This window comes from Macaca mulatta, chromosome 2 (genome assembly GCF_049350105.2).
Source record: "Macaca mulatta isolate MMU2019108-1 chromosome 2, T2T-MMU8v2.0, whole genome shotgun sequence".
Taxonomy (NCBI): Eukaryota; Metazoa; Chordata; class Mammalia; order Primates; family Cercopithecidae; genus Macaca; species Macaca mulatta.
The window spans coordinates 36,504-57,977 of NC_133407.1; the positions used below are offsets into that span (position 1 = coordinate 36,504).

The window sequence follows — 21,474 nt, forward strand, 5'->3', positions numbered from 1 at the left end:
ATAAATAAATATTCACCAAACTCCTAGAAATATAGGAACTGGTCAAATGTTTTTTAAGTTAACACGATTTGGATAAAACTTAGTTAAATAAGGTTAATATAATATTTTTGGTGTAATAAAACAACTATGTCTTCAAAGTTACCACTATCGAATAAAAAACAAACATAAATTCCTATTCTGCTTGAGTTCTACTCAAATAAGCTAATATTATACTTACTAGAAACGTAAAATCTTAAAGCTTTTAAATTTGATTCTAATTAAGTTGTCATTCTTATGAAAAATATTATTTCTTTTTTATGGTGAAAAGATATACATATATTTAGAGTTAGTCAGTTGGACTCGGTTTAGATGATCCCAATTTTGTTGCAACATCCAAAGCATCATAATCAGGAGCGAGTCGAACATATGCTTTCTTCTCTTTATCAGGTCGAATCAGGATGTTGACTGTGGCCACATCCACGTCCCAGAGCTTCTTCACAGCCTGTTTAATCTGGTGCTTGTTGGCTTTAACATCCACAATGAACACAAGTATGTTGTTTTCTTCTATCTTCTTCATGGCTGACTCAGTGGTCAGCGGAAACTTGATGATAGCATAGTGGTCAAGCTTGTTTCTCCTGGGGGTGATCTTCCGAGGATATGTGGGCTGCCTCCGGAGTCGCAGTGTCTTGGGCCACCTCAAGGTGAATGACATGCGGATCTTCTTTTCTGTATGTTGCTGTGGACACCTTTCAACACTGCCTTCTTGGCCTTTAAAGCTTTGGCTTTGGCTTTGGCTTTAGGAGGGGCAGGAACTTCCTTCTTCACTTTCGGTGACACCTTGTGAAAGGCGAAAAACATTATTTCAAAAATAATTTGTTTACTGTAAATCTGCTTAATAGTAGTTTCCAAAATACTTTTGGTAATTTTTAACCTTAAAGTTAAGCTAAGTAAAAGATTTGCATTAAATATCTAGACCATTTATAAATAAGATACAATACTAAAACATTAATTACTGAACATAAATAATTCAAGTTTATATAATTTTCGCTTCTTATTTTTACAGAAAGACTAAAGATATTTTGGACCATTAATAAACATGTTTTTGTCTACCACAATGAGAAATTGTACGATGAGGAAACACATCCATGTAGATGTTGGGAGATGGTATACTCATACATTTTCTAACCTACTATGGAATGCTAATATATGACAGTTTATAACTGTTTACTTGTTAGTTTTCTCTGGAAAATAAAAGATTACTAAGTATTAAAATTATAATCAATATGTGTAAATAAAACTACTAGAAGCAATAGAATAACTAGAAACAACTCTATGCAAAGCATGCAAGAAAAGTAGGGCATGATTCACAAGTAAAGTAGGATGTATTTTTTATAAGGAATACCTTACAAAAAATACAAATAAAAAGAGATATCTAACCTTCCCTGTGTTATATTTGTATCAGTAAAATGTTGTTTTCAGAAATTATATAAAATTCCTGGAAATTTGTCAATGTCCTCCTTATCCATGCTATGTGGCAGTATAGAGTTATGAGTCATAATTCCAATTATTATTTTAAATGTTGTGCCGGGTGCAGTGGCTTATGCCTGTAATCCCAGCACTTTGGGAGGCCGAGGTGGGTGGATCACAAGGTCAGGAGATCAAGACCATCCTGGCTAACACGGTGAAACCCCATCTCTACTAAAAATACAAAAAATTAGCTGGGCGTGGTGGCGGACACCTGTAGTCACAGCTACTCGGGAGGCTGAGGGAGGAGCATGGCGTGAACCTGGGAGGCGGAGCTTGCAGTGTGCTGAGATCACGCCATTGTACTCAAGCCTGGGTGACAGAGTGAGACTCTGTTTCTAAATAAATAAATAAATAAATAAATAAATAAATGTTGTATGCCACAGAAAAAATCAAATATCCTTGTCAACTGTGGTATAATCACAGCCATTTCATACTCTTTGTCATTTAGATATTATTTCCCCCTGATGCTTTCCTGAAAGCTCCTGCGATCAGCTACAGGTCAGAATGTTCATCTCCGATACAGGACTCCCTCTGAGACTCATGGAAAAGAGTATGACAGGTACTCTGGTTAAAGACTTCTGATGATATTGCTTAAATAACTTTAAGACCATACACTTGACTCAGTGAAGATCTCCAGAAGCCTGGTGGAGAAATTGATGGGGTCATGAGACTGCTAACCCAAGATCCAGCAAGACTGGAATTGATTACGTGGCACTGAATGAACTGATGAAAATTGATTATAATTTTATAGCTTTTTAGAGCATTGCTGGTTCTTTAATGTTCTAGTTCTGAATTTAAGAAATCTCTTTCTCTTAATTTAACTGTAACTTACAACAATTTGGTAGATTATACTTTTGTAAACAGAAATGAAGCGTTTACATTTTTTTCCCTGCCTAATCTCTCCAGAATTTTGAAATTCTTACTGAATACTCTTTTTTTCATGATGATATAGTTATTAGCAAAAGTCCAGTGAGAATCTGTTCACCTTATAACAGGACATAATTGGAAAATTTGGTTATATTATCAAGATTTTTACTGGAACATCATATTTTAGAAGTGTACCTAAGATCAGTTATGACCAGCAATTTTAAGGAAGTAAGGTTGACTATTATGGAGACAATGCTTACAAAGCACTGTGAGAAATGGGAAAGTTCTTCTTCAAAGATTGTAAAAAGTCACAATTTCTTACTATAAGATTGCTATCCACTATTTTTGTGTGTGTGTGTGTGTGTGTGTGTGTGTGTGTGTGTGTGTTCCAAATCAGTTGTCCTAGCTTGCTCCGGCATGCCTGGACAGAACTAGACAAGCCCCAGCCCATAGTGTATGCCATTCCTTATTTGGAGATGCTTCCTTAACTATCCCTGGCAACTTCCTTTTCTTTCTTTGTTCTATTCCCCTTACCTAATTAAGAAAGTTTTAAACTAATAGCCAATTGGGTAAAGTGTAAAATGTGAGGTCCTATTCCAGCCAATGGTAACTGGACACAGCAGTAGGGTAGACACATCAGGTTATAAGTAACTCTGTCTCCTTTGTTCGGTGTGCTCTTGTGGCTGGACAGCTATTGAGTAGCACCCTTTCTGCAGAAAGTAAAGCTCGCCTTGCTAAGAGATTATTTGTTCCCATGTTAATTCTTTTTTTTTTTTTTTTTTTAGAACACCAAAAACTTCGTTCCCAACAGCACTCTGAGAAAAGTCAGCCTGATACTTACATTACAGGGTTCACAGACTTACAGGTTAGTAAAGAAGGTCACTTCCTGGTAGGCCCAGGAATTTAGGGATATTTGGGGGGACTCAAGAAAAGAGGAATTCACACAAAGCTATAAGGACTGCAGCTGAAATTTGATAGTATGTTCTTAGCTTGGCTTTTAGCCTGAATGAGGCCTTTAAAAGTCAAATCTGAGATTCTGTATGAAAACTTCCAGCAAAGAAACTTGAAAGCACCTATGTGGTCGTCTCCTGTTCTTGCTGCCCTTACTTAAATAATCAAGCAAAATCTAACAAAACTATACTTAAATTTAAAACAAGAATAGTCTTACTTTGATTATGGTCAAAAATGATGATTACTACAGAGAATAACTTTATGTTTCAATGGAAAACTATAACTTGGCCGGGCATGGTGGCACATGCCTATAATTCCAGCACTTTGGGAGGCCAGGAGTTCTAGATCAGCCTAGGCAACATGTTGGAAACCCCGTCTCTACCAAAAATATAAAAATTAGATGGGCACGATGATATGTGCCTGTAGTCCCAGCTAATCAGGAGGCTGAGGAGGGAGGATCACTTGCACCAAGGAGGTAGAGGTTACAGTGAGCCGAGATTGTTGCACCTTTGCACTCCAGCCTGGGTGACAGAGCCAGACCCCGTCTTGAAAAAAAATTTTTTTTTAAGGAAAGCTATAGTTATTGTGGGTTATCAGATTCTAGTCTTGTTTCTTGTTTTTGGGCTATTTTTACCTCTTTGTAAACTGGATCCTGCCATCTGATGAATTTTGTCCCACAATAATACTTGTGGAATAAGAAGCCAAGTATTGTCTCTCCTACTAATGTATCTATTGTCAGTTAATTTGAAGGTCTCCAACCCTGGAACAAAGTTAGAAGAGGTAGGTTTTGCTCCCCAAAATGCATAACCAAACTGTGGTACATTCATGCAATGGAATACTATTTAGCCATAGAAAGGAACAAGCTATCAACTCACACAAAGACATGAGTGAATCTTGTATGCACATTGCTAAGTGGAAGAAGACAGTCTGAGGAGAATACACACAGTGTGACCTCATTTAATGAGACACTGCAGAAAGCAAACTACACAGATGGGAAACCATTGGGTCCATGGGGTGGGGGTTTCAAGCATTTCATATGATACTTTAATAGTGGGATACCTACCACAATGCACTGGTCAAAATACGCAGAATTTTACAACCAAATGGGTAAATCAAACTATTCAAATTAAATAAAATTACTCAGGATGTGGAGTATCCCAGGACAGAATACATCATGTGAAAAATAATTTAACTATGCTACAAATTACTGTGGTTTGGATGTGGTTTGTCCCTGCAAAAACTCGTGTTGAAATTTGACCCCCAATGTGGCAGTGTGGGGCGGTGGGGCCTAGTGGAAGGTGTTTGGGTCATGGGGACGGATCCCTCATGAATAGATTAATGTTCTCCATGGGGATGAGTGAGTTCTGCTCTCACAGGAATGGATTAATTCCTGCAGGAGTAGGTAGTTAACAAGAGTCTGGGTTCCTTGGCTTCCCTCTTGCTTTCGTTCTTGCTATGTGATCTCTGGTGCACCCCTTGCTCCCCTTCCACTTTCCACCATGAGGTGAAAAAGACTGAGACTCCACCAGATGCAACTGCCTAATCTCAGACATTCCAGCCACCAGTATTGTGAGCCAAAAGGACCTTTTTTATTTATAAATTACCCAGCCTCAGGTATTCTGTTACAGAAGCACAAAACAGACTAAGACACAAATGTAGGAAAAAACTCACTGAAGGTGTAGGGAAAATGGTGTTGACCTAAGTCACTTTGAAAATTAATAGAATCCGTATGCTGAAGGCAAACAAACTATACTTCATCACTGGATTCTATTTTATAAAATTCTTTCCAACAGAAGCAATTGTGAACAATTGTAAAACCACAGTATCTGTATCTGGAATAAAACAATGACTTACATAAGTCGCAGATGGTAGTAACCAGGTTTCTCACTGTTGAAGTGGGAGGTTACAAATTAGCACGGGGAGAAGGCTAGAATGATTCATGTGCTATTAGATCAGAGGTGGAGATATGAATGTAAACTTATGTTTAGTTTAATATAGATACACACAGTTCTACATAGAAAACTTTATAATTAGGTGTGTATAGGTAGGTTACACACACACATATACTTCCTAGCATTGCTAATGAGGAACAAGTGCTCATTCAACAATGTGCTCATTCGGCAGCCAGATGTAAGTTTTCCTACCATTCTGAAAGGAATGAGGCTCTTTGAAGAAATGTCTGATACTAGAACTGGGACAGTAAATATAGGAGTCGGGATAATCTTGAAGTATCAGAAAGTAAGTACTAAAAAAAATTAAAATATATCAAAGAAAAATAATAGCCAATAAAAACAGCTACTGATGGCCAACACAGGAATGAATTGTAGTGTTGAATAATAATTAAAGCTGAAAGTAATTATCTAGGTATCTGTATTTGTATACAAAGGTGAATAAGAAAACAGAGTTGCATAGAAATCTCCTTTGCAAAAGAATTCCAAGTAATTGATGTAGACACTCAGCCATCAATAATGTGGAGCCAACTCCTCACTCCGTAAGTGTGGGCTCTGCACAGTGACTTGCTCCAAAAGAACACATGCAGTATGGGTAAGGAGGAAAAATAACTTCACAGTGGAGAAACCTGACAAACAGTAGCTCTTCCAAATGATTCAAGTGAACATAAAAGGTGACAGTTCACCTTGAGAACATGCAGTGACAATGGGGGACATTCTACAAAATTCCTGACCAATCCTCCTCAGTACTATCAAGGTCATCACGACATGGAAAGCCTGACACACTGTCACAGCCAGGAAGAGCCCACAGGGACGTGATGACCACATGTCATGCGTGATCCTGGATGGGATCCTGGGTCAGAGTAAGACAGAACCAAGGGCATCCAAATGAAATATAAACTTTAGTTAATAATAGTCTATCAGTATTGGTTCATTAACTATGACAAATTATGTAAGATATTAATAAGCCATGTGAGACACACTGATAGAAGATGTTAATAAGAGATGAAACTAGGTTGCAGCTACATGGGAAATCTCTGCATTTTTTGGGGGGCAATTTCTGAGTAAGTAAAAAAAAATGATGTAAAATAAAACTTTATTGAAAACAGTTATAATTTTTGAATACTTCTTTGTTTAATTATTTATACCACGAATTACTAGTAATTGACACTGTTAACTAGTCCTGTTTTTTTAAATAAGAGCATTTATGACACAAAAAATTAAACAGTACAGATTGATATATAAATCAAAACAAATGCTCTTTACATGTTTTCTGTTAGAGTAGTCACACATATGTGTAAACTTAATTATCATACTTTTTTCTTGTGCTGTAGTTGTGTCCTGGTTCATTCTTTAAAATGCTGTTCGCCTTAGACCGGGAAAAAAAACCTTACAGACTCTGTTTCAATTCATGGCTAAATATTTTCAAAACAGTGACTTCGTAAAAATATGTTCCAATGGAAAATTGATTCATTGTGATGGGATCACTTATTCCAAAGACTTCTTGTCTTCATTTCGTGTCCATGGCTACCTTTTAGCCATAATACAACAGAATTGTCCATGTGTTTCTTGTTGTTCTGAAGGGTTATAGATATACAGGGGTTGGTTATATTCATGTTTATTTACATATATGTTTAAAATTGTCCATATAAGGGTTTTAAAGATTACATTGGAAGCCTTATGTTTTAAAATGTACTCAGAATTTGTTTTAACCAGGGATGTTAAGACCTGGAGACATGGAAGTGACTGTCCCATTCAAACTCATAGATCCCTAGAAATAGGAGGCACAGGGACGCCCCAGGCAGAGGCAGGAGAGGGGAAGGCACGGGCAGGATCCTCTGCTGTAGTCTCTGTGGGACAGCAAGGGCAGGCAGGGCAGGCAGGCTTAGGCTGCCCAGCGTTAATAGCTTCAGCAGGTTCTGGGGCATAGGGGCCATTTCTAGTTGTCTAGTACCTCACCCTGTGGTGATTAAGGAAGGGCGGTATTGTCTCCTACAGTATCAGAGCTAGATAAAGTAGGTGGTTAGGAGTATGGGTTCTGAATTGGTAGTTTAATTGGCTGGTCCTGGGAAAGACAATCTTTTCCCAGTATAGACTAGATGCTAGAGCGTCAAGAAAACAGAAAATAAGAAAATATAATTAATGCATTCTGTGTGTACAGATGGAGTCTTCTTTTGCTTCCCCAAAGGAAGAGTCCACAGGAGCCTGGCACTCCTGGACCTGAGGAAACCCTGAAAATGTTGGTATCTGCAGATCCTCTCCAAAAAGAGGTCGCCAATCTCCTAAGACTACAAGCTGATCCCAGCATTCTGGGAGCCAAGAGGGAGAAAGAATCCGCTGATCTCCCTGCTCAGTAAATTGGCTTTCACTAAATACTGTCTTTGCATAAGCAGCATTATCCAGTGTCCTGGAGCTTAGAAAAGTTCTGTTTCAGTATCTGAAGAAAATAAATTGTTTCTTTTTCTGATGTCAGGGAGGAGCATTTGACTGCCAGTGTGGACTGAGGGGTCTTGGGATCAGTCTTCCCAATGTGCTTTGAACCGACCCTCTGTGTCTGCCTCACCATCTCCTCAGCTTACCTAGACACTTGGGAACCCTAACACAAGCCCTTCTAGGAGTCTGTGGTGTGGCTTAGCTGCCTCTGTAGGAATCTCTTGGGGTTAAACATTTTCCACTCTGCTAAGTCAGTGCCATCTGTTCTTTGGCTTCATCTTCAGAAGACCCTGAGCCCTTCCCCACCCTCCTTGCCCCACCCTCCACACCAACTGCGTGGCGCCCTTGAGGCCATAGGGTTGCTACCGTAGGATTTTTGTATTGAGTGCTCTCATTCCAAGCAACTGTGAGAGATTTCTATGGCAGGGCCTCCGGGTTCCTGTCAAATTAAATTGTAGTTGACTGGTGGGTGCTATTTAAGAAGCATCCCCCTTTCTCCTTCCTAACAGAGCCCTGAATTATTCAGTCACGTGGTTTGAAACATGGGGTGGGTCCCGGTTGACTTAACCAGCACTGTCTCACCCTGTGTCACAGTTACTGGTTCCAAAGTGAGTGCATAACTGAGGCTCATGCCGGGTGCCACACAGCACTCCCTTGGTCCCCCTAATGGACTTTGGGATGGGCGGGGTCTGAGTTGTTCCAATTAGAGTCAAATACAAGTTGCGCTAGGTTGTTAGGAACAAGGGTGTGCTTGTTCATGCTCCCTCTTTGGTGAAGAATGCAACCTCAGAAATTGTTCCTGGAGATTTTGCCACATGCAGAATTATTCTGACTTCACTGAAGGCAGAGCAGAAAATTGGGAAGAGACTGAGTCCTGGTAGCATCCATGAGCTTCTGTGCTCAGATTCACACTGAAGCCTGGCCTCCTTCTGAACTACCCACCTGAGTCAATAAATTCCCTTGTATTTAAAGTAAAATTGAGCTGGATTTTTAGTTACTTGCACCTGCAGGTGTTCTGTGAAGCTGGTACTGTGAGTTTGCATCTGAGAATATTTACAGTGTTTCTCTCATGGTTGAGTCAATCATTTCAAGGATGCTCTGAGGGTAAAAAGAACGATGAATTGTGAAGCAGTGAATTGTGCTGCCAGGCACAATTCATTGGACAATAGAAAGCCTCATCTCCTGGGCAGTAGAAAGTTTCATTGTACATAAATTACATATCTTGTTTCTGTCTCAACCTCTTATTTTTTCATATGCAAAGGAGGTAAGGAAATCCAAATAAGTCCAGCAGCTAATATGCCTCTCAGACATGATCCAAAACAGAATTGAATTATGTAAGCCTTGTTAAAATTCATCATCATCATTCATATTTCTGAATATTTAAATTAGAAATTCTGAAAAAGTAGTTTGTTTCAGAGGTAGTTTGTATGTAGGTAGGTATTTTTTCAGGATCAAAAGTTTATTTTTTATTATCTAATTGAGTTTAATTTACATATAACAAAATTTAGTAATTTTAAGTGTACAAATCAATGCATTTTGACAAATATACATATAGTCATGTACACAACAGTACCATTAAAATACATTTCATTACCCCCAAAATTCTCTTGCATGCTGCTGTAGTCAGTGACCCCTGCCCCACACCACAGCTTCCGGCAGTTGCTTTCTTTCACTCTAGTTTTGTTTGTCTTAGAATATGATACAGGCCACATGCAATGACTCAGGTCTGTAATCCTAGCACTAGATTGAGAAGCGGGGATCACTTGAGCCCAGGAACTTGAGACCAGCCTGGGCAACATGGCAAAACCCCATCTCTTAAAACACACACACACACACACACACACACACACACACACACAAATTAGCCAGGTGTGGTGGCACACCCCTTTGGTCCCAACCCCTTTGGTCCCAGATACTCAGGAGGCTGAAGAATCACCTGAGCCTGGGAGGTCAAGGCTGCGGTGATCTGTGATCACATCACTGCACTCCAGCCTTGGTGACAGAGTGAGATGTTATCTCAAAAAAGAAGTATTTGATATAAATGGAATCATATAGAATATTCTCTTATACCTAGTTTCTTTCATGTATTCTAATGCTTTTGAGATACGTCCATGTGATTTCCAGTGTATATGTCATTCTTATGTTGGGCAGTAACCGTTGTAGGAATATATTACAGCTTATCTACTCTTCAGTGATAGACTATTTTAAAAATATTTGGCTATTAAGAAGAAAGTTGTTATGAATACTTATATTCAGACCTTTGTGTCAACAGATTTTCACTTCTCTTGGTTGAAAACTTAGGAGGAATTATTATTTTTTTAGGTTACGGATTTTTAAATGATTGTCAGTTGCCAGTTACTTTAAAAAAAATGTAAGTTCTTAAATTTTAAAGTTTAGGATGCCTGACTACCCTGACAAAAACAAGCAATGGGGAAAGGATTTCCTATTTAATAAATGGTGTTGGGAAAACTGGCTAGCCATATGCAGAAAACTGAAACTAGACCCCTTCCTTACACCTTATACAAAAATTAACTCAAGATGGATTAAAGACTTAAATGTAAGACCTAAAACCATAAAAACCCTAGAAGAAAACCTAGGCAATATCATTCAGGACATAGGCATGGCCAAAGACTTCATGACTAAAACGCCAAAAGCAACGACAACAAAAGCCAAAATTTACAAATGGGATCTAATTAAACGAAAGAGCTTGTGCACAGCAAAAGAAACTCTCATCAGAGTGAACAGGCAACCTACAGAATGGGAGAAAATGTTTGCAATCTATCCATCAGACAAAGGGCTAATATCCACAATCTACAAGGAACTTAAACAAATTTACAAGGAGAAAAAAAACCCATCAAGAAGTGGGTGAAGGATATGAACAGACACTTCTCAAAAGAAGACATTTATGTGGCCAAGAAACATATGAACAAAAGCTCATCATTACTGGTCATTAGAGAAATGCAAATCAAAACCACCATGAGATACCAACTCATGTTAGTTAGAATGGCGATCGTTAAAAAGTCAGGAAACAACAGATGCTGGAGAGGATGTGGAGAAATAGGAACACTTTTACACTGTTGGTGAGACTGTAAATTAGTTCAACCATTGTGGAAGACAGTGTGGCAATTCCTCAAGGATCTAGAACCAGAAATACCATTTGCTCCAGCAATCCCATTACTGGGTATATACCCAAAGGGTTATAAATCATTCTACTATAAAGACACATGCACACGTATGTTTACTGCAGCACTATTCACAATAGCAAAGACTGGGAACCAACCCAAATGCCCATCAATGATAGACTGAATAAAGAAAATGTGGCACATATACATCATGGAATACTATGCAGTCATAAAAAAGGATGAGTTCATGTCCTTTGCAGGGACATGATGAAGCTGGAAACCATCATTCTTGGCAAACTAACACAGGAACAGAAAAGCAAACACCGCATGTTCTCACTCATAAGTGGGAGGTGAACAATGAGAACACATGGACACAGGGAGGGGAACATCACACACGGAGGCCTGTTGCAGGGTCGGGGCCTAGGGGAAGGATGGCATTAGGAGAAATACCTAACATAGATGACAGGTTGACAGGTGTAGCAAACCACCATGGCACGTGTATACCTGTGTAACAAACCTGCACGTTCTGCTCATGTATCCCAGAACTTAAAGTATATAAAAAAAAATAAAAGTCACAGGATGTTTGTGATAGTATCTATTACACTGATGTTGACATCACACATGGCTGACTATTTGGAGACTCCAAGTGAAATTTCTTGCAGTTCTCAGTGCCAGGAAAATATGTATTTCTGGATAAAAACTCAAAAATTTTAGAAAAACTTCCAAGTTTCATAGTCTAGAGCTCTAACACTGGAATCTTCCAAATTTAAGGATTAATGATTTACCTAAATCTAAAAATAGTAGGTTGCAGATGTATTTAAACAGTGTGCCTAGGTAGTATGCTTATATATTAAGATTAAAATGGTCTTCTAAAGTTTATTAATTCTAATATAACCTTTATTGTTTCATGTAGACATATCTTTCTGGTTCCCAGGATAATTTAAACAATTAATTCTAAGCAACTATTAACTTAGTTCTAGATTGGGATATCTATTTATGCATTTGAAGCTTTAGATAATGTATTTCAAATCAGAAATGTGTGCTGGTCATGGAAAGTTGTGACTTAGAGCCTAAGGTAAGTTTTTTTTCATGTGAACATACTGCTTCCAATTGTTGTTATGCCCAGAGCAGACAATTAATAAATACCCTTGGAACTGAATGAGTGATTAACTGCAAATATCACAATACATCTTCTCAGCGGGAATGATAATTAGACATATTTAGTCCTTGCTGTAACCTAAGAGAGGAATTCTTTTCATTAAATGTTTAATGTCTCACCCTGTTCATACAGCCGGAGTTACTGATTCAGTTTGATGTGAATTTAGTCTTATAATAAAAGGCCCATCATTATAACCTGCACTTATGCTTCCTATAGTATTGGAACTTCCAACTTGTATACAAAATAGATATCCTTCATATTCTTAAAAACCACAAGAAATCTCCCTTTATTCATAATAAACACAGAATTAGGTATTCTATTAAACTGAACAATAGAACTCACTGGGAGTGACCGCATAAACTATATCACGAATTGTCAAAGTGTCTGGAAAAGTCAGTGGGCCATTTCGCTCCACGCTGTGCCATGAGCCAACCAAGAGGGTTGTCAGTGACTCTGCGTGGGTCACCCAGGGCACGTGGTGCTGAGGCTGTCAAAGAGCAAGACGGGGCTGCATCTAAACTCAGGCCTCTGCTAAGTGTCCGAACTCGGGCAAGATGCTAAAGACTTTAGAGACGTTTCCTTTTCTATGATTGGGGTTATAACACTCACCCTGTCAGGTTCTCCTGTGCGTTGACAAGGCCGGCACGTGACACACCAGGGGCAGAGCTGGATGGGAACCTTCTTCCTCAGACATCAGGGTCCTCATGAGCATCAACAAAATAAAGAGAGCAGGAGAGCAGGAGAGCGGGGGAGCGGGGGAGCGGGGGAGCGGGGGAGCAGGGGAGCAGGGGAGCAGGGCATCTCCAGCTGTGTCGGGACTGCAGCAGGGACTCAGCAACAATCAGTCTCTTTCTCTTGTTTCATCCAAATCATATATTTAAAAAATAGGTGGGGTTATCATGGATGTTTATATTGATTCCTGGGATCAGACAAATATACCTTTCCTTGTCATGCTGTTTTCTCTTCCCAGATGGTTTGAAGAGCTTCATTTTGGACTTGATATTCCTGGAGTGCATTTCTTTTTCTAATTAGTTCAGTCTTGACCCTGAGCCATCACCCTTCCAGAGTAGCAGGATATTCCACTCCACCATTGTTGGGGTGCCACAATTTCACTACTAATCAAAGGCTCCTTGGTTACTGAAAAATGAGAGACGTACCTCTAATAATCAGTCTAGATTGTCACTGCTCACTTCCTCATTTTCCAATTCCACAGGGGCCCCCCAAAGCCCGGAAGGTCTCATTTCAGACGTCTTATAGACCATGGGAACCAGGAAACACTGGGAACCCTAGGGCCAGCACCCACCTCATTTGCACCCTGTCTCTGTTTCCATCACCCTCTAGATATTGCCACAGAGCAGTGTTGGGACCCACTGGAGATCTGACTGCTCCCAGTCTGGGAAACTGCCTTCTCTCCCTCCACTGATATCGTATTTCTACTTTCCACCCCACAGAAATCCTTGAACTAATCACAAAAGGGATTGGTAGTTACCTGGTGTGAAGCAGAGCTGAGCCAAAGGATGAAGCAATATTGCAATGGACTCTGTCATTGATATCACTAGTTCGCAAATCTGTTACCACTATGGTCAAATTTTTATATTCACTTTAAAATTATAACTCATTCTGCTCATTGTATTCAAGGCAACATCTACCCTAAAATATACTCAGGCATTAATTTACGCTCTTCTGTTTACAAATGAGAATTCATAAGCAAATTGAGGTAGCAATTACATTTTTTTAAACTGAAGACAAAACAGAAGACATATACACATACGTCAGAGAAACAAAACAGAGAGCCCAGAAACAGACTGAAATACAGCCAGCTGATCTCTGACAAAGGAGCAAAGGCAATTCAATGGAGAGAGGAGAGTCTTTTTAACAAATGATGCTGGAACAAATGGACATCCATGTGCAAAAAAAAAAAAAAAAAAAAAAAGAATCTATAAACAGACGTTACACCTTTTACAAAAGTTAATGCAAAGTAGATATTAGATCAATATATGAAATGCAAAATTTTCAAACTCCTAGAAGATAACATAAGGAAAAACTCTAGATAACCTCGGATTTGGTGATTCTTTTAGATACAACACCAAAAGCATTATTCACGAAGAAAAATATTGGGAACTTGAACTTTAACATAAAAAAACTTTAGTTTTGTGAAAGATACTGTTAAGAGAATAAAAAGACAAACCAGAGACTGTGAGAAAATATTTGCAAACTATATCTAAGGATTCATATCTGAAATATGCAAAGAACTCTTAAAACTCAATAAGAAAACAAACAACCCAATTAAAAATGGGTAAAAGCTGAACATTTATGCAGATGGAAATTAAGTATATGAAAAGATGCTCTGTATAATGTCTTATTAGGAATTGCCAATTAAGACAACAGTAAGATACCACTACATACCTATTAGAATGGCCAAAATCCACAAGACCAAAAATAGCAAATGCTGGTGAGGATGTGGAGCAAAAGAAACTCGCATTCATTGCTGTGGGCATTATGTGACATTTTGGAAAAGGGAAAATTACATAGATAGCAAAATAATCAGTGGTTGACAGGGGTTGGGGAGAGGAAAGGATGGATGGGCAGAGAGCCTTGGCTGTTTAGGGCAGTGAGACCACTGTGTGCGATTTCACAATAGTGGACCCACGACAGTGTGCAGATGCCCACACCCATTGAATTCAGACCACAAAAAGGTATTAATTACATAAACCATAAACTTTCATAATGAAATAAATGTTTTTTAAAAGAAGATAGTGTTGTTCAGTTACTGTCTACTTTCTGAAATGGAGATGGTGGAGCGCTTCCATGGTTGTGAGGATAAAAATAGATTAGAGAATGTAATAACTAAAATAGGTGTATAAACATTGTTAAACTATTTTATTCTCATTTTAAAAACATGTCTTAAATATATTTGTTATGCTTTACAATTGAGCAAGTAGTGCAAACACATTAATATAATTCTCCTCTAGCTCCACTGAGAAGTCAGGACTGCAGGGCTTCAGTGCAGGACTGCACAGCTCCACCTGCACCTGCCAAATGCAACAACCTCTTTCAGTGTCATTAAAATATTTCAATAGGAGGACTGAGTTTAGATCCAACCTGTGTTTTCTCCCCTGGAAAAAAAGGTTTTTTTGAAACAAAGAAGGTCTTTACCGTCTTCATCCGAAATGCTGAGGCATCTGCAATGTCTGCTGTAAGTGACACCAGGCTCTCCTCTGAAATCTAGCAATGGGAAAATAGACTGTAGATTCTGCTTTCAGAAAGGGGGGAATCAGAACTAAGTCAAAATGCCATGTCCTCATTCATAAACATCTTATTTTACAAATTCCACAGGTTTAGTTATTTTGGGATTAATAGGGGCCTATATTACAGTGCATTTATTAATTTAGCATGAATTGTTCAAATGCATTCTGGATCCTGAGCTGACATCCAGCAATGCTGAGTGTGTGCCTGTGTGAGTCATCAGCAATGAAGAGCCTCAGGTTATTGTATTTATAAAATGAAGGGGTTTAGGCTTGCTCTGATTTTTTAAAAACCATTTTTAAAAGTAAAAACTGTTTTTCTTGCTATATAAAAATGTACAAGAAAAACTCAAACATTACAAATGATAAATTATAATTTTATTAATATAAATATTTTTGTGAGCTCAATTTATATGACTTAGTTATTATAAAAGAAATAAGCAAGGCCAGGCGCGGTGGCTCAAGCCTGTAATCCTAGCACTTTGGGAGGCCAAGACGGGCAGATCATGAGGTCAGGAGATCGAGACCATCCTGGCTAACACGGTGAAACCCCGTCTCTACTAAAAAAATACAAAAAAAACCAGCCGGACGAGGTGGCGGGCGCCTGTAGTCCCAGCTAATCGGGAGGCTGAGGTAGGGGAATAGCGTGAACCCGGGAGGTCCAGAAACACCGTTTTTACATTGCCATAGCTAATGTTAACACCTCCTAGAATAAAGGGGGAATCACCACCAAGGGTCAGTTCTGGTTCAGACTCTGGAGTGAGGGCATTATTCTTTTTGCATATAATGCAGTGACTCCACATTGCATCAGTGGCTTGGTCAAAAAAGACAAAATTTCTGGGGAATTAGTGTTGATTATTTTTAGATATCATAATCTTGGCTTTATGGACACCTTATATTAAACAGATCTCACTTGCCAAATGCCACAGGATGCAGGCCAACAGACAGGCTCCGAGGGCTCTTGTGAGCTGGAACTGCCATATAAGCAGAACCACAAGAGAGAGAGAACACTGCCCATATCCAACACAGCATAGCCACCCTGAAAGCCTCACCCTTTCTTTTAGAAATGTGTTTAGATTTTATACACTTTTGCTAGATTTTGTTATGTAAGATTTATGTATTGAAAGGTCTTAAAGATTTTTAAATGTTGAGTAAAATGTTCACGAGTATAGTTTATATATATAGATGTATATGAAACAAACCTGTCATATAATTTATTTTCTTTAAAAACAAGGCACTGGCTGGGTGCAGTGGCTCACGCCTGTAATCCCAGCACTTTGGGAGGCTGGGACGGGCAAATCACGAGGTCAGCAGTTTGAGACCAACCTGGCCAACATGGTGAAACCCCGTCTCTACTAAAAATACAAAAAATTAGCTGGGCATAGTGGCAGGCACCTATAATTTCAGTTACTTTGGAGGCTAAGGCAGGAGAATCACTTGAACTCGGGAGGTGGAGGTTGCAGTGAGCCAAGGTCATGCCACAGCACTTCAGCCTGGGTGACAGAGTGAGACTCCATCTCAAAACAAAAAACAAAAAACAAGACCCTTATACAAATCACCCTTGGAACTTTTATTTAGAATTTAAGGTTATTTGGGGTTTAGTGTCATGTAAACAAAATTCTCCAAATTGCTAGGGTCCTCTTGGGGTGCTGCATCCTGTAAGATATGATCATGCCAGAAAAACAGACCCTTCTCCATCTAGGAACTCAAATGCCAAGGGTGATGCCAGATCAACTTTCATTACTGAGTCATATATTCCTAAATTCAGTGTATCATAGAAAAACAGACATACCCTTAACAGTTTAACCTGACAAAGTTCTGAAATACTTCCGTTGCAATAAAAGTTGTGAAAAGGCTATCTTGCTAGAGATCTCTGACTCAGAGAAGAAAGTGAAGGCTGGGCACAGTGGCCCATGCCTGTAATCCTAGCACTTTGGGAGGCGGAGGCAGGTGGATTACTTGATGTCAGGAGTTCGAGAGAAGCCTGGGAAACATGGTGAAACCCTGTCGCTACCAAAAATAAAAAAATTAGCTGGGCATGGTGGTGGGTGCCTATAACCCCAGCTACTCGGGAGGCTGAGGCAAGAGAACGGCTTGAACCCTAACCCGAACACGAACCCTAACCCTAAACCTAACCCAAAACAGAACCCGAACCCTAACTCGAATCTTAATCCTAACATGGAACCAAACCCTAACCCTAACCCCTAACCCGACCCCGACTCCGAAACTGACCCTGACCCTAACCCCTAACCCCTAACCTCTAACCCTCTAACCCTCACCCTCGCCCTCGCCATAGCCCTAAAACCCTAACCCTAAAATCCTAACCCTAACCCTTGGGTGGAGAGAACCTCTGTGCGCAGGATTCAGAGGGGATTTCGGTTTCCCGTTTTCCACACTGAACCATTCTAAGTAGTCTCTGACCTTCGTTATTCAGGGCTAGAAACAGGAAGCATTTTATTCACTGTGGATGCGGCCCCGAGTTGTCCCAAAGCGAGGCGGTGCCGCCAACGTCTGTGCTGAGCACAACGCAGCTCCGCCCTCGCGGTGCCCCCCACGCCAGGGTCTGGGCAGGGTAGAACGCTGCTCTGTCTTCACGGTACCCCCGAGGTCTGTGCAGAGGAGAACACAGCTCCACCCTCGCGATGCTCTCAGTGTCTGGGCTGAGGAGAATTCAGCTCCGCCCTCACAAACGTACAGCACTGGCGCTGGCGCAGAGTCGCACGCCAGGCGCGGGCGCAGGCCGACGCAGGCGCAGAGTCAGAGGCCGGCGAGGCGCAGACACAGAGTCGCACGCCAGGCGCGGCGCAGGCCGGCGCAGGCGCAGAGTCGCAGGCTGGCGCGGCGCAGGCCCAGAGTCGCGCGCCAGGCGCGGCGCAGGCCGGCGCAGAGTCGCAGGCCAGCGCGGCGCAAGCGCAGAGTCGCACGCCTGCGCGGTGGGGGGGAGGGGGGTGGGGGGGAGGGGGGTGGGGGGGAGGGGGGTGGGGGGGAGGGGGGTGGGGGGGTCGCGGCGCAGGCGCAGAGACGCATGCTTAGAGGGGAGCGGCGGAGACGGGCGAAACATCAGTAATCTGAAAAGCCGGGCTCCGGTGACCTCTGCTTGCAGCCGCGCACTACAGGGCCCTCTTGCTCACAGTGCTGTGCCAGTGCGCCCCTTGCTGGCGACTACAGCAACTGCAGGGCCCTCTTTCTTGCAGTGGTGGCCAGCGCCCCCTGCTGGCGCCGGGGCACTGCAGGGCCCTCTTGCTCGCAGTATAGTGATGGCACGCCACCTGCTGGCAGTTGGGGACGTTGCAGGGCTCTCTTGCTCACAGTGTAGTGGCAGCACTCCCGATGCTGGCAGCTGGGGACACTGCCCGGCCCTCTTGCTCCAAGTGAAGTGGCGGCTGGCTCCGCAGCTGGCAGCTGGGGACACTGCCGGGCCCTCTTGCTTGCCTTGTAGTGGGGGCACGCCCCCTTCTGGCCGCTGGGGGTACTACAGGATCCTCTTGCTCACAGTGTGGTGGCAGCACGCCCCCTGCTGCCAACCAGGACGCTGCAGGGTCCTCTTGCTCATGGTGTGGTGCCCGTGCGCCACCTGCTGGCAGCTAAGTACACTGCAGGATCCACTTGCTCACGATGTAGTCGTCGTATGCCCCCTGCTGGTAGCTGTGGACACTGCCGGGCCCTCTTGCTGGCAGTGTCGTCGCAGCACAACACCTGCAGGCAGATGGGGACTATGCAGGGCCCTCTTGCTCCAGGTGTGATGGCTGGCGCCCCCTACTGGCCACCTTCTGCACCACTTAACGTTGGAGCGCCAGTTATTAAGCGCCATCAGTTCTGGAAATTCAAACTGAAACGGAGCTATTACTGGGGAGAGCTGATGTCCCAGTTCTTGTCTAACTTGGAAGAAGTATTTTCACCAAGAGGCAATACAAAGATGGCAGATAACTTCATTGAAAAAAATACAGTGTGAAGAGCTTATTGTAGAAAAATAGGAAGGAGTAGGCTGATCGTGCAGGAAAGAAGCCTAAGAGTCCTGTGCAGGGAATTTTATTTTGGACTTCTTCACATTCCTGCCTCTGTCTCAAGTCTCCACCTGTTTTCTTTGTCTGGTTTTCCTGCTACTGCCTTAGGTCCCCAACTTGCCCCACTTAGGCTTGTGGGACCTCCTCACTGTTGGTTGAGGCACATGTGTGGTGATCAATCCGAACTCACTCTGGCACCAGGCTCCTTCCCGCCATCCCAGGCAGGCTGACAGCAGTCACATTTGTATCTACTGTGCCTATCTCTTTTGAATGTCCTTCTCTGCCCTAATCTGTACTTATGGTGCCAGGTTTCTTTTAAGAATGTCCCCTTTGTCCTTATCAGCATGTAGCCAGCAGTATTGTGACATTATTACTGCAGAGTGAATGATGACTGGGGCATCTTAAGAGGAGTTGTAGGGTGTTTCTTTCTGCATAGGTACCTCTTCTCCCTCCAACCCACAATTGACAAGTGCCCATCCACTCCAGCATTAGAGATGCCACTAATATGTGAATTTTTGGTGGTCCCTCTAGGTGAGCCTTCCCAGACTTTCCCTTTTCCAGGAGCTCCCCCTCCTGTTCATGTCTAGCTATCTATGTGCTCTAACAGAGCCCACTGTCCTGTGTCTTTCCCAAAAATAGTGAGGGAAAGATTAATGGGAAACCATAGGAAATGATATGCACGTAGATGAAAACTTTACAACTTACAGAAATAATCACTCAAAATCATCCTTATACTAAAAATGCAAAACTATACAATTTCTAGAAGAAACTATGGAAGAAAAGCTATGTGCCTTTGGATTTGGTAATGAATTTTAACAAATGACACAAAAGGTTTATATACACAGAAGAAATGACAATGTGGATTTATTAATATTTAAAGTTTATACTCTGGGAAAGACCTTGTTAAGGGAACAAAAAGACAAGCCACATATTGAAAAAAAATTTGCAAAATACAGATCTGAGAAAGAATTTGTATTCAAAATACATACAAAATTCTTAAAACTAAACAGTAAGTTAAACAGCCCAATTAAAAATGCACACAGATCTGGACACCTCACCAAAGACGATCTACAGATGGTAAGTAAACATACAAAAAGATGCTCAACATAGTAGATAACTGAAAACCACAATGAGATAGCACAGTTGGTCTGTATCTGTTAGAACTGCTAAACTCTAAAAAAATGACAAATTGCTGGAGGAAAAACAAGAACTCTTTTCATTGCTGGTAGAAGACAGTGTGTAAGACCAGAATATGCCACCCCAAAATATGTCCCTTTTGGCATAAGAATTATTCTGAGCTGATTACTTTGAAAAAATGCTAAAAAAGGAAGTTCTGAAAACAGAGAAGTTACCCTTGTGTAAGGAAAATTTACATCTATAAAGGAAATCCCCGTTTAAAAGATCTCTCTCTCTCTCTCTCTCTCTCTCAGCACTAACCAAGAAGAGGATAACTAAATCATTAAAAGAGTCTTATCAACAGAGAACGCATGGAGTTAAGTCTGTATAAGAAAACTTACCCTTGTCTACTGTGCTTTTGCTTGCTATGTCCCCACTACTGAGCCTCAAATCTTCTTTCTTTAAGTTGAAGATAGCATTTACACTTGAATTGAAAGCCACCTACTGGGGATTTACTCATTTTTCCCTGAGTATCTCCCATGTATCCATAAGGTATACATGTTTTTAAACTCGTCTACTTTTTTCTCATTTTAATCTGTAATTTGTTACAGAGGGTCCCATCTAAGAATTCCGTAAAGGTAGAGAGAAAATTATTTTTCCTCCCCTATTAGTAGTTGGGCAGTTTTCCCCAAAGCTAAACAAGTCTCACCTTACAATCCAAAAATCATATTCGTAAAGTATTTTGACCGCTACTTTGATATTATTTCCAAACAAAAGCTACCATGCAATTATGTACAGAAGCCCTATTCATAATGACCAAAGGAAAAAAAGGAATCAGAAAGTCTTACAACAGATGACTGTGTGGGAACCCACTCAGACATCAAGAGTTGTTATAGGGGCCAGGCACGGTGGCTCGCTCTTGTAATCCCAGCACTTTGGGAGGCTGAGGCAGCTGGATCACAAGGTCAGGAGATCAAGACCATACTGGCTAACACTGTGGAACCCTGTCTCTACTAAAAAAAATACAAAAAAAATTAGCTGGATGTAGTGGTGAGCACCTGTAGCCCCAGTTACTCGGGAGGCTGAGGCAGGAGAATGGCATAAATCTGGGAGGCGGAGCTT

General features: G+C 41.2%; 1 long non-coding RNA gene across 1 annotated transcript; it reads right to left on the reverse strand.

The window, feature by feature from the left end:
* Nucleotides 1–286: 286 nt before the first annotated feature.
* Nucleotides 287–13,921, reverse strand: LOC106996188 (uncharacterized). The gene is made up of 2 exons (XR_013414484.1): nucleotides 12,597–13,921; nucleotides 287–816 (listed from the first exon to the last, which is right to left on the reverse strand). It is a non-coding gene; the product is annotated as an uncharacterized LOC106996188 (long non-coding RNA).
* Nucleotides 13,922–21,474: the final 7,553 nt, after the last annotated feature.